The following is a 12,890-nucleotide window of genomic DNA, read 5'->3' on the forward strand; positions in this document are numbered from 1 at the left end:
AGGGCTTATCCACCCATGCCAGGCTTTATGTCACCCTGGTTGTGTCACTGGTTCAGCCTCTGACAGCCTCCATCACCTGCTGCAATGAACAATATAGGACAGAGTCACTGCAATAACTTACCTCTACACCTCATCTTTGCAACTTCCTCCTGCTTCTGATTGGCACACCACTACAGTGCAATCACAGAGAGGATGGAGGATGGTCATAGAGGACAAGACTAGAAGCAAGTCTCAAGCTGCAGCAGGGAAAATTTAGGTTGGAGATTAGGAGGAACTTTCTGATTATGAAGGTGACCAAGTACTGGAACTGGCTATCTAGAAAAGTTGTGGAGTTTCCATTCATTCAATTTTTCATGAGCAGGTTAAATAGCTTTTTGGCTGGGATGATCCTGCCTTGAACAGGGTGCTAGACTAAATTACCTTCTGAGGTTCCTTCCAGCCCTCCTTTCCTGTGATCCTATGCACAGCTCACTCTGCATTTATCCCTGTCCCTAATTTGTTGTAGGTTTGAATCCCCTAGGGACAAAGCCAATAAGTACAGGTTCCTTGGGAGAAGATCACCTTTAATGGATGTGCTTGGGGTGAAACATTACCAGGAATAGATAGCAGGATAATTGCAGAACATGAAAACATGATTAGAGGAAGATCAAGGATTTTCACACCTCAGAGTGAAGAGATTAGCAGAAATCAAGCAGATAATGAGCCAGGAAGTCAGCTCCACTTGAATAGAAATGTGACTCTCCCTGCTGTGTAGTTTGTTTCAACTATCAAGGGAAGTGTTTTGCCAACCCAACCTCCCCTATCTGCTCCTGCTTCACTCCCCAAAAAGTACCTTCTTATTATTTTTTGTTGTATAAAAGGATCAGCATAATACATCTTTATGAAATCATGTTAAACACTGCTTTCCCTGCTTCTCTTTGGAGTTGCCTAACTACGCTAGTTATATTTCTGGAAATATCATGCCCATGGGCATTTTAAAAGTGTTTAGAAGTAGTAGTAGTGTTACTGTAGAGCTTATTTCAGTAATACCTAGAAGCACACAAGTGAAACCCACACTACCATCACACTACCCACATCACCATTCCAAAAGAAGGGTGAACCTCCACACTTCTGTTTCTTCTTCCTCTTGCTTATATATACTTGGATCCATAAAATCTAATACTGATATATCCCATTATAACTGTTGCACAGCTAAGTTATTAGCAGAACCAGGATGCCTAAGGAACAGGAAAGCCATGCAATGCTATAGGCAGTCTAATTATCACTGATGAGCAACAGTGGCAGTTAGCCGACTGTCATGCATGTTATCCCACTTAAAGTAGTTTATTACGACTGTGGCGTTAGTTAACCAAAGACTGTGGCACTGGTGTCATTGGGAAGGCTTTGGCTTCCATGACCACAGTCCACTCTTTGGTGAGAGAGGCAGTGATCTTCTGGAAAGGGACGGCCTCCACCTCTCCCTGCTGGGGAGGAGGCTCTTCTTAGCCAGACTGGCTGACCTGCTCCACCAGGCTTTAAACTAAGCCAGCTGGGGAATGGAGGGACTACTGCCACTTCTGGCCCACTGAGCAAACCTTGCAAAGCCAGCAGGCCAAGGCATTTAAAGGAACCCACCCCTGCCCCAGCCCTGGAACAAATTGTAGGCAAGGCAAGGGCCCCCAAGGGGACACTTGCACCTATACACAAATGCCAGGAGCTTGGGGAATAAACAGGAGAAACTTGTCCTCCTGCTAAATGCAAATAACTATGATGTCATAGGGATAACAGAGACCTGGTGGGACTCCACTCATGACTGGGCCACAGGTATAGACGGCTATACCCTGTACAGCAGGGATCAAGTGGACAAAAGGGGCGGGGGTGTAGCTCTCTATGTCAAGGAAAGCTACATGTCCCTGCAAGTCGACAATGGCACCCACGGTGGATGACTTGAGACCCTCTGGGTTAAAATACATGGGGAACACGGCACAGGGGAAACTATGGTGGGAGTCTACTACAGACCCCCTACCCAGGGTCAAGACCTTGACCAGGAGTTTGCCAGGGAATTGGCTAAGGCCGCATGCTCCTGGTGTATGGTTGACATGGGAGACTTTAACTACCCAGACATCTCATGGGAGGAGCGCTCAGCCAAATCTGAGCAGTCGCAAAGCTTTCTCTCGTGCATGGATGACCTCTATCTGACGCAGGAAGTCTATGGGCTGACGAGAGGTAAAGCGCTACTCGAACACATACTGGCAACCAGGGATGACCTAATCAGTGACCTAACAATTGAAGGGAAGCTGGATGACAGTGACCATGAGCTGATCACCTTCACCATCTGACATAAAGCTGGCAAGTCAGTCAGTAATACAGAAGTCCTCAACTTCAGGAAAGCTGACTTTGACAAGCTCAGGAGGCTTGTCGGTAAGGCCTACAGGGCCACAGCCCAAAGGGGAGGGAAGTTCAGGACAAGTGGTTGCTCCTCAAGGGACCAATCCTGGATGGACAAGCAAAGTCTATCCTGTCTCAGAAGAAAGGCAGTAAAAGGGCTCAGAAGCCCCCTTGGCTCTTCAGGGAACTGGCGGACCTCTTGCATTTTAAAAGGAAGACTTACAAAGGATGGAGGACTGGAACCACCACCAAGGAGGAATACTCTGCTCTGGTCTGGACCTGTAGAGAGCAAACCAGGAAAGCCAAGGCATGGATGGAACTCCAGCTAGCTACAAATATCAAGGACAACAAAAAGTGCTTTTTTAGATATGTGGGGAGCCGGAGGAAAAGCAAGGGCAACATTGGACCCCTGCTAAATCAGGTGGGACAACTGACAACCGATGCCTATGAAAAAGCAAGCTTGCTAAATGGGTACTTTGCATCAGTTTTTCACCAGTCCCATGGGACGCCCCTGCCCACTGTGGGCCAGGGAGGCCCGGGTGAGGGAGATTCCTCGCCCTCCATTGAAGCTGACCTCATGAAGTAACACCTTGATAGGCTGGATACTTTCAAGTCAGCCAGCCCTGACAGTTTACACCCAAGGGTACTCAAGAAGCTGTCAAGCATAATAGCTCAGCCCCTGGCACAGATCTTTGAGAACTCTTGGTAAAGTGCATGAAGATTGGAAGAAGGTCAATATCGTACCTATCTTCAAAAAAGGAAGGAAAGTAGATCCAGCAAACTACAGGCCCATCAGCCTGACCTCTATCCTGGGGAAGGTCTTGGAAAAGATTATCAAAGAGGCCATCTTTAACAGACTAGCTGACAGCAATAGCCTGAGGGATACCCAGCACGGGTTTGTTGCAGGTAGGTCTTGCTTGACCAATCTCATTTCCTTTTACAACTAGGTGACCTATCACCTGGACAAGGGGGAAGAGATTGATGTTGTATATCTTGACTTTAAAAAAGCCTTCGATCTAGTATCCCATGATCACCTCTTGGCAAAACTGGCTAACTGTGGCCTTGACCTCACCATGATCCGCTGGCTGGGAAATTGGCTCCGCGGTCAGAACCAAAGAGTGGTGGTTGATGGAAGCCAATCGTCTTGGTGCACGGTCACCAGTGGGGTCCCTCAAGGCTCTGTCCTAAGGCCTATACTGTTTAACATCTTCATCAATGATGTGGACATTGGTGTCAGAAGCGGACTGGCCAAGTTTGCCGATGACACCAAACTCTGAGGTAAAGCATTCACACCTGAGGACAGGAGGGTGATCCAGACAGATCTTGACAGGCTCTTGAAATGGACGGATGAGAACCTGATGGTGTTTAACACCAAAAAATGCAAGGATCTCCACCTTGGGAGGAAAAACCTGCAGCATGCTTATAGGCTCGGCAGTGCTACGCTAGTTAGCACTACAGATGAAAGGGTCTTGGGGATCATGATTGACCACAGGATGAACATGAGCCTCCCATGTGATGCTGCGGCTAACAAAGTGAGCAAAACGCTGGCTTACATCCATAGATGCTTCTCAAGCAAATCCCAGGACATAATTTTCCCATTGTACTCGGCCTTGGTGAGGCTGCAGCTGGAGTACTGCACGCAGTTTGGGGCTCAACAATTCAAAAAGGGGGTGGAGAAGCTTGAGAGAGTGCAGAGGAGAGCCACACACATGATCCAGCCTGTCAAGGTGTTTGTTCATGAGGTCAGCTTCGATGGAGGGCGAGGAATCTCCCTCACCCGGGCCTCCTTGACCCACAGTGGGCAGGGGCGTCCCATGGGACTGGTGAAAAACTGATCAGAAGTCAACAGACCTTATGATGAGAGGCTGAGAGCCATGGGACTCTTCAGCCTGGAAAAGTGCAGGCTCAGGGGTGATCTGGTGGCCACCTATAAATTTACCAGGGGTGCTCATCAGGATCTGGGGAAACGTCTGTTCACCAGAGCGCCCCAAGGGATGACAAGATCGAACGGTCACAAACTCTGCCATGACCAATTCAGGCTGAATATGAGGAAGAAATGCTTTACTGTCTGAGCCCCCAAGGTTTGGAATAGACTGCCACCAGAGGCGGTTCAAGCACGCACTTTGAACACCTTCAAGACACATTTGAATGCTTAGCTTGCTAGGATCCTATGATCCCTGCTGACTTCCTGCCCTGGGGCAGGGGGCTGGACTCGATGATCCTCCAGGGTCCCTTCCAGCCTGAACGTCTATGAAATCTATTACATTAAATTAATGTCTATGCAGCAACTTCAGTTTAAGAAGCAAATACTCAGAAGTACATTGTGGTTAACACAACAGAGACAAACATGGTGGGGGACCTCCAGATTGGTAGCCATCTGGGGGACAGTGATCACCTAATAATAGAATTTACCATAAGACGTCGAGTGAGTAAGGTAACTAGTAGGGTGAAAGTGCTAGACTTTAGGAAAGCTGATCTCAATGAACTCAGGTGATTAGTCAAGGACGCACTGCAGAGTAGGAGTTTTGAAGGGATGGGAGCCCAAGAAGGGTGGCTGTGCCTTAAGGAAATGATCCTTCGGGCACAAAGCAAGATGATCCCTGAGTGAGGCAAAAGAGGGAAAGGGGCCAGGAGGCTTCCCTGGCTGACCACAGAAATCCAGGGCAGCTTAAGGGCCAAAAGGGGAGCGCACAAAAAGTGGAAACAGGAAGAGATCACCAAAGACGAATATACCTCCTCTGCTCGTGCTTGTAGGGAGGCAGTTAGATGGGCCAAAACTACCATGGAGCTGAGGATGGCAACCCAAGTAAAAGACAACAAGAAATTGTTTTTTAGATATATAGGGAGTAAAAGGAAGACCCAGGGAGGAATAGGACCCCTGCTAAATGGGCAGAAACAATTGGTGATGGACAGGGGGCACAAGGCTGAACTCCTCAACGAGTTATTTGCCTCAGTGTTCCTAAGCGAGGGACACGACAAGTCTCTCACTGGGGTTGTAGAGAGGCAGCAGCAAGGCGCCAGACTTCCATACGTAGATCCTGAGATGGTGCAGAGTCACTTGGAAGAACTGGATGCCTTTAAGTCGGCAGGCCCGGATGAGCTCCAGCCGAGGGTGCTGAAGGCATTGGCCGACGTTGCAGAGCCACTGGCGGGAATATTCGAACGCTCGTGGCGCACGGGCCAAGTCCCGGAGGACTGGAAAAGGGCTAACGTGGTCCCCATTTTCAAAAAGGGGAGGAAGGAGGACCCGAGCAACCATAGGCCAGTCAGTCTCACCTCCATCCTTGGTAAAGTCTTTGAAAAAATTATCAAGGCTCACATTTGTGAGAGCCCAGCAGGACAAATTATGCTGAGGGGAAACCAGCATGGGTTCGTGGCAGGCAGATTGTGCCTGACCAATCTAGTCTCTTTTTATGACCAGGTTACGAAACGCCTGGACACAGGAGGAGGGGTGGATGTCGTATACTTAGACTTCAGGAAGGCCTTCGATACGGTATCCCACCCCATACTGGTGAACAAGTTAAGAGGCTGTGACTTGGATAACTACACTGTCCGGTGGGTGGCGAATTGGCTAGAGGGTTGCACCCAGAGAGTCGTGGTAGATGGGTCGGTTTCGACCTGGAAGGGTGTGGGCAGTGGGGTCCCGCAGGGCTCGGTCCTTGGACTGATACTCTTCAATGTCTTCATCAGTGACTTGGACGAGGGAGTCAAATGTTCTCTGTCCAAGTTTGCAGATGACACAAAGCTATGGGGAGATGTGGACACGCCAGAGGGCAGGGAACAGCTGCAGGCAGACCTGGATAGGTTGGACAAGTGGGCAGAAAACAACAGGATGCAGTTCAACAAGGAGAAATGCAAAGTGCTGCACCTAGGGAGGAAAAATGTCCAGCACACCTACAGCCTAGGAAATGACCTGCTGGGTGGCAAAGAGGTGGAAAGGGATCTTGGAGTCCTAGTGGACTCCAAGATGAACATGAGTCAGCAGTGTGACGAAGCCATCAAAAAAGCTAATGGCACTTTATCGTGCATCAGCAGATGCATGACGAATAGGTCCAAGGAGGTGATACTTCCCCTCTATCGGGCGCTGGTCAGACCGCAGTTGGAGTACTGCGTGCAATTCTGGGTGCCGCACTTCAAGAGGGATGCGGATAACCTGGAGAGGGTCCAGAGAAGGGCCATTCGTATGGTTAAGGGCCTGAAGACCAAGCCCTACGAGGAGAGACTAGAGAAACTGGACCTTTTCAGCCTCCGCAAGAGAAGGTTGAGAGGCGACCTTGTGGCTGCCTATAAGTTCATCACGGGGGCACAGAAGGGAATTGGTGAGTATTTATTCACCAAGGCGCCCCCAGGGGTTACAAGAAACAATGGCCACAAGCTAGCAGAGAGCAGATTTAGACTGGACATTAGGAAGAACTTCTTCACAGTTAGAGTGCCCAAGGTCTGGAACGGGCTCCCAAGGGAGGTGGTGCTCTCCCCTACCCTGGGGGTCTTCAAGAGGAGGTTAGATGAGTATCTAGCTGGGGTCATCTAGACCCAGCATTCTTTCCTGCTTATGCAGGGTGTCAGACTCGATGATCTATTGAGGTCCCTTCCGACCCTAACATCTATGAATCTATCAAACTCTGGAACTTATTTAGATATACCCTAAATTGTGCCAATTCCACAACAGTTTATTTGCCTACAACAGGGGTGATCAACTGCCAACCTGCAGGCCAAATCCAGGCCACGGAGCCATGATATCCAGCACATGGTGATCTCCACATGATGGAAAAAATTGGCAGCAGGGGAGCAAGGAAGCTCCACATGCCAGCGACCAGCCCTGCCCAAGCCATTACCGTGCAGTGGGATAAAGGCCAGGCCCAACCCCACATGTCTGGATTGGGTCAGGCTGCTCTCCACTCCCTCCACGCACCTGGACAGGGGTCACTCCATCCACCCCCGGCATCTAAATCAGGGCTGGGCTGCTCCCCACCCCTGCATCAGGACTAGGGTCACTCCTACTCACCCTCTCCCCCACTACCTTACACATCAAGATAGGGACCAGGCTGCTCCCCCCCACCTCCCATCAAGGTTGGGCTGTGCACTCCTCTGTGGAAGGATGGGGCTCCTCTGCCACCCCACATGCTGGCTGGATCAAGCCCACTGGCCAGACCTGACTTTGTCCATCTTGTCCACAAGGGAAAAAGGTTTGGCACCATTGGATTATACGGTTGATTTGAAGCTGTACATTGGCTCATAGACTTCTTCGGTGGCAGTAAACTCTACTATTAAGTACTGTCACTCTGCAGAGAAGACTGCTAAAAACTTCCAGGAGCCATAGTGTTCCACAACCCATTTATGATTCTGAAAGTATGGGAAAGAACTTTCAACTTTATTGAATCTTGACAGGTGACCAATTCAGAGCACAGAATGACAGAAAGTGAACCATGTTATCTAAACTATATGAGAAGTAGATTTATAGCAGATGATGTCAGTATGATAGTAGCACTACTACTAATACCATCAGACATTTTTTTCCTCTTATTTTCCTCTTGTATTTTAGGGCAGTAGTTCTCAGCCTAATTAGAATCAAGACATAAGACACTCCATACAAAGTGACAGTGCTTTGTTTTCACTAGTTTTTTTTACTTTAGAAAAAAACAGAACAATTATTCTCTTGCAAAGAACTCAGAAAGATCAGTTCAGAATGTTTTTAATGTTATGGATTCCTATATGAAGTTTATTGGTTTATCTTGTGAATCATATTTGCACACCTAACAGTACATGCTATCCTATAGCACCCTTGAAAGCATCTCAAGGCACCCTAGGGTGCCACAGTACCCTGAGTATAACTTCTTTAGAGGATGCACAAAAAAGATGCTAAGAGTGAGACTCATAAAACCCTAAAAAGTAAGTAATCTTGATGTGGAGTCAGTGACAGTTACTACTGTAAGTTTTTGCAATCCATCTGATGGGAAGGATTGAAGCTACCATAAAGTAAACCATTCAATTCAGCTGTCCTACGTGACTGAATATCCTGAAGGCTGCCAACAAGTCCAAAAGTAATAGTATGGCTTTCTACCAAAGAGGCAAAACCAAAAATCACATTAAAATCACAAACCTGCTTGTTAAATATTATAACGAGCAGACAATAAATTGCTCCTGGCAGAAGTGTAGTAGGGCAGCTCTGTGCCTGGGGTAGCCACAATACATGGGGTAGTGTTGGCTGCCAGGGTGCCAATGGCATCAGCATGGTCAGCTGCCACTATAGCACTGGCTATGTTGTGCCCCGTCACTTCTGCCACAAAGGAAGTGCCTGTGTCCATTGTCCCATGGAAAGTTTAAAACAAAGTGCACAACTGGGATGATTACATTTCTATTCAGGTGGAGCTGAGGGAGTTAACTGATTTCATGGCTCATTATTTTCTACTAGATTTCTGCTAATCTCTTCACTCTGAAGGTGCTAACAACCCTTGATCTTCAAAGGGTACTGTGATATCTGAAAGAATGTCTATGTCTATACCAACCATAGAGTTGGTCCAGTAAAAGATTACCCACAAGAATTTTTGCCTTTCACATTTCTCCTGGATCATCACAGCAACATCACCTCAATGCTACTTTTTGAACTAGAAACATTTATTAAAGAGAATAACACCACCAAATAGAAACAAAAAAACCTTCCACCAAGTTTGTTTACCAAGAACCACCCTGTCTAGAAAGCTAAAGCTAGATGTGTACATCTAGGGGCTGTGCAATATTTAGAGCATAAACTCTTTGAGGTAGGGACAATCTCGCATTCTAGTTTTGTTTAGCATGTAGCACAAAGGGAACCTGTTCTTGTTTGATCCCTAGGCACTTCTGTCATAAGCATAATAATAAATAATAATACAGCAAAAGTACAGTGCACTTGGAAAAGACGTTTTATTACCTTGCCCAGAACAGTATAACTGTTACAAGTATGAACAAGCTTTACTTTGCACAAAGAAATGGCATAATCAATATTCAGTATTAGTTAAGTAGCACAACTTTACTAAAAGTTAGTGGATTTGTATCCACTGCCATGGTATTAGCATTGTACTTGGCCTATTGTGTTTATGTACATGTAACATTAAATTAATTTAGTAGATGTAATAGTTGTCAGAAATGGCTGAACATAACATCGAAAAGATATTTGTATAACTGGTAAGTGTACCAACCAAAATTCTCTTAAATACTTACCTTCTCCTTTAGAAGAAAATAGCATTTTGGAAAAATACTTCCATTTAGAAATACAGTAGCAATCTCCAAGTTATAACAATTTTATTTAATCATGTTTAAGAAAGAGGTAACTAGGAAAAAAAAGTAGTTTGCAATACTAAGTAGTCTATCTTGGTCAATTTTTCCCTTGTGAGTAATAAATTGTCCCTATCTGCCAACTCAGCCAACTGATATGCTTGATTGAGTCAGGAGAATTGATAGCCTCTTTGTAAAAATCTATTACAGAGTGAATCAGCACGTCTATAATCTTAGGGTTCTAAACAAACTCTTTTTACCCCCTCAGAATGACCTCATTGCTAAATGAATGTGGTATCTTTTACGTCTGATAACCAGAAGTTACATTTATATTTGTCTGGTGGTTTTCCACAAATTATAGAGTAATAGCTTTTTTTTAAAAAAGACCAACTTGTGATGATTTTTAAATTAGCATCAATCTCCTTTATGAAAGTACTAAATACTAGTAATTCATAACAAGCCTGTCCAGAACAGAAATATATCATCAGCACAACCCATATAGTAAGCAATGTGTTGTTTAAAAGAATCAACAGTATAATAAATTAAAGCCATATACATTTCCAAAAAGAAAAAGTAGAGTCTAGGTAGGGTCTTCTGATTGGACTCTTCTCTTTCCTTATCTCCCCAATTCTGTTTTATTCACTGGAAAACTTGTTTCTCAGAAGTAGTCTTTGGGTGCTTGAAATTCTTAAAAAGGTGACCCAAATCACTGAAAGAACAATAATGAAAAGAAATATAATTATTAGTGTCCAATATTGACAATATCCCTTAATTAGGAAAGCATAAAGTCCTACGCTCTCTTGAAAGGGTAACCTCTGATGACAGGAAGTTATTGGCATTTTCAGCTGCGTTGGCTTTATCACATCCACTCTACTTAGTAAGTGTGACGGACACTCCATGTCAGGGAATTTGATGTCATTCAGGCCGACAGGGTTTCGGAGATGATATATCTTTCTTGCTTCACTTGGGAACAAAGCGTACAAAGATATTGCATGGTCACACCATTCAAAGTTAAATGCAAAATGAAAAAAAAAATTAATGTGCCTGACTGCAGTATTTGCTCTTAGCATGTAGTTGCAAGCTTTGAAAGTCCCGTTTAAGTATCTCTTTTTTAAGATAAATACCTATTAAGTAATGTATATGCACAAGCTGAAGTGTTAAATGGTTTGTTGAAACCTATTAGAGTACACAAGATGATAAACATAAATTATAGCTAATATACTGCACCAGTGATTTTTAAACATAAAAATTACTGACACTGTAAAAACACACTTGAGTCATCGTAGCAGCATAATAGCACTAATCCATGTTTATCCAACCGTGCACTTTTCAAAAACAACACAAACCTCTAATAAATGCTTTGGCTTCACCTTGACAACTTATATGGGTTATTGCCTCGTTCATGCCTGGATAACCATGTGTTATGACTTAAATGTTCTTTAATATCAATTTATGCCTTGAAGAAAAAAGATTGAATAACATAGTGTACATATGGTTCAATTTATTACAGCAAAACAATCATTTTAGTTTGAAGATATTTTCTCATGGTGCATATCATAGAAATCTTATTCAATAGAGCTCTCAATAAACCAGATTTTTTATGTCACAATAAATGAAACTAAGGCAGCTAATTGTTGCTAAGATTCTAAATAGATGAGTCTATTTGGCTTTCTTGTCAATCAAGAAATAAATTCCTTAACACTTGTATTTCTGGTTTCTAATGTCTCTAATTGGATTTTACACTATCTGATTAACGATGTAGTTTATAGACTACTGAAAAAAATTTGATACTTAAAAAATGGAAGAGGAAATTGTAGGCTGTCAGCATTTATGGAAGAGACCAAGACAACATTGAGTAATTTAGTGTTTTCACAAAACGGCGGCGAAAAATATAAAACCTGGTCAATGATGCCTCATTTGTGGTACTCTCACTGTGTATCTGTGAAACAAAAATAGACCCAGGAGTGTTGTTCAGAAGAATATTAAAATATGTAATAGTCTATACAGAAAATGGATTGCACTTTTAGGAAATTAAACAACAACAAAAAATTTAAATTTAAATTTAAAAGCAAAAGCAATCTGTGGACTTAAAATTCAAGTCCAACAGACAGACAAGGTGATAAATAAGACTTCCATAAAAACATGTACAAGCAAGTAGCAGGAGGAATGCAGCAAAATAGCTTGGTAACGTCTTGAACATTCATTTTTTACTGCTAGATTGGCAGTCTCATTTTCATGAACTTTGCACTTTTGCAAAAGGTGATTATGAAAACCTTTCAGACAAAAAGTTCGGTCATACATGACAAGAATGCAGTACTCAACAAAATACTGGCTTTAAGTATGTCTGTTATGATGTAACCTCTATTATATGGGTGAACCAGACTGGATACAAAACCACTATTATAGTGGAAAAAGCAGCAGCAGTGAACACTATAGTTAAGGCTATGATAGAAACCATTTTGCACAGTCCTGTTTTCATACCATCAGAATTTTGTGAAACAGTCTTCTTATGGGTAGAAATTGTTCTTGCCTGTTGCCTGCATACAGGTGAACTTGGAAAGTTTGAGTAAAAACAGTTCAGCCACCTTTCCCATTTTAGCAAAAAAAACTTTCATGATGATATTTGAACAGGTTGATTACCAAAATGGATGAGATTAGGAAGCTGCAATTTAGCATGGGAAAAATGCTCAGTGAGAAGCAATGCATCAGTTTGTTCTGGAAAGAACTGATTTTGATTTCTTTAAGTTATGAGCATTTGAAAATCATACAGGAAAGAAGTTAATGGATCTAATCCAGCTCTTCATGCAGTTGATAAAAGAACTCCCGCTTACTGTAGTAGGAGTTGGATCAGACCCAATATGCCACATGCATACCTACTACTATAAATATTAGGATATTATTGTTCTATGTGAAAAAGTATGTTTTTAAGTAATTAGTAATAATGATGCTTAATGGTATGCTTAAAGACTTTGTCACATATTAGGTCCATATGGGGCGGAGTTAGAATGGCATGCTCAATAATTTTGGCCTCTCCCAATTTCTGAGTGCCTAATAAAGCAAAAAACTGCCCATTATTGACCAACTCACATTTAATAAATACTCTGCTATCCTTAAAATTAGAAATTAAGTCTTCTTGGGCTCTTAGCTTAAATCAGCTGTGGTTCCCCTTATCTCATGTAACTTTGGTTAGGGTCTTCCCCTGCAAAAAGAATGCATTTCTAATTACTTTGATTCTCACTCATCTGCACTTCAGGGTCACTGGATGACTACAC

General features: G+C 43.7%; 1 long non-coding RNA gene across 1 annotated transcript in view; it reads right to left on the reverse strand.

Annotated features, from left to right (window-relative positions):
• Positions 1-9,261: 9,261 nt before the first annotated feature.
• The window catches only part of LOC132250666 (uncharacterized), a 52,882-nt gene continuing 49,253 nt past the window's right edge, over positions 9,262-12,890 (reverse strand). The window contains exon 3 of the long non-coding RNA XR_009462270.1: positions 9,262-10,327. This is a non-coding gene — a long non-coding RNA (uncharacterized LOC132250666). The remainder of the gene's footprint in view (positions 10,328-12,890) is intronic.

The sequence above is a fragment of the Alligator mississippiensis genome, chromosome 5, assembly GCF_030867095.1.
Source record: "Alligator mississippiensis isolate rAllMis1 chromosome 5, rAllMis1, whole genome shotgun sequence".
Classification (NCBI taxonomy): domain Eukaryota; kingdom Metazoa; phylum Chordata; order Crocodylia; family Alligatoridae; genus Alligator; species Alligator mississippiensis.